The sequence below is a fragment of the Urocampus carinirostris genome, chromosome 3 (genome assembly GCF_059441175.1).
Source record: "Urocampus carinirostris isolate Australia breed hairy pipefish chromosome 3, RoL_Ucar_1.0, whole genome shotgun sequence".
Lineage (NCBI taxonomy): Eukaryota > Metazoa > Chordata > Actinopteri > Syngnathiformes > Syngnathidae > Urocampus > Urocampus carinirostris.
In genome coordinates this window covers 28,504,459-28,505,286 of record NC_142351.1, presented here as the reverse complement: position 1 = coordinate 28,505,286, position 828 = coordinate 28,504,459, and the positions used below count along the sequence as shown (strand labels likewise).

The following is an 828-nucleotide window of genomic DNA, read 5'->3' as shown; positions in this document are numbered from 1 at the left end:
TAAGTGTCATCCCGTTCTTCAGTGAGGAGCCGGACCTCGGCAATTATAGCAATCATGAGTATGGATAGCCTTCTATGATTCTTGTCAGATTTACACTAGCTCAGGTTCTAATCTGTCAGGTAGTCACCAATACAGATACTAAAAGTACCATATTTTCTTACTATACGGTGCATCGGATTGGAATATGACAACAAACATGACAACTATCTGCTAAAAAATGTCACTGCGTCGCTTCGGCTTTGCATATACTAAAATTGGAACGATACAGAGAAGATTAGCCCCTGCGCAAGAATCACACGCAAATTCGTGAAGCGTTCCTCATTTTGCAACATCCATTGCAGCCTTGTCATCCTGGAAGAGGGATTATCACATGTGCGGTCCCTTCTCAAGGTTTCTTCATTATCCTCATATTGAGGTTTTTTTTTCCGAGTTTTCCTTGCCCTCATGTAGGTTTTAGACCAGGGGGTGGTGTAATAATAGTCTGTAATAATAGTCTGTGGTTTGCAATACCCTGTGTATCCCTTTGAGACTCTTTGTGATTAAGGGCTATACAAATAAAAATGACTTGACTTGACTCGCCACTGTATTCCCTAACTCAATATCGATACTCTTGGTTTTGATATGTCTTAATAATGATCCTATCAGTGAGGAACCCAACAGCACCCTTCAAGATTTTCTGCAGCACAGTAAGTCCACTGCATGCTCGGTGGATCCTACGGTGACGGTCACCTACAGACGGACATGGTTTGCTCCTCCGTTCCTTAATTTGTCCGATGATTGCGGTGTGGCCAGGGTGTCCAGGTCGCTCCAGTGGGGGCACTGTGCTGT

General features: G+C 43.7%; 1 non-coding gene across 1 annotated transcript; it reads left to right on the top strand.

Moving 5' to 3' along the window:
• Nucleotides 1-225: 225 nt before the first annotated feature.
• Nucleotides 226-326, top strand: LOC148369351 (U6 spliceosomal RNA). Its single transcript, XR_015850179.1, has one exon. It is a non-coding gene; the product is annotated as a U6 spliceosomal RNA (small nuclear RNA).
• The last annotated feature ends 502 nt before the right edge of the window (nucleotides 327-828 follow it).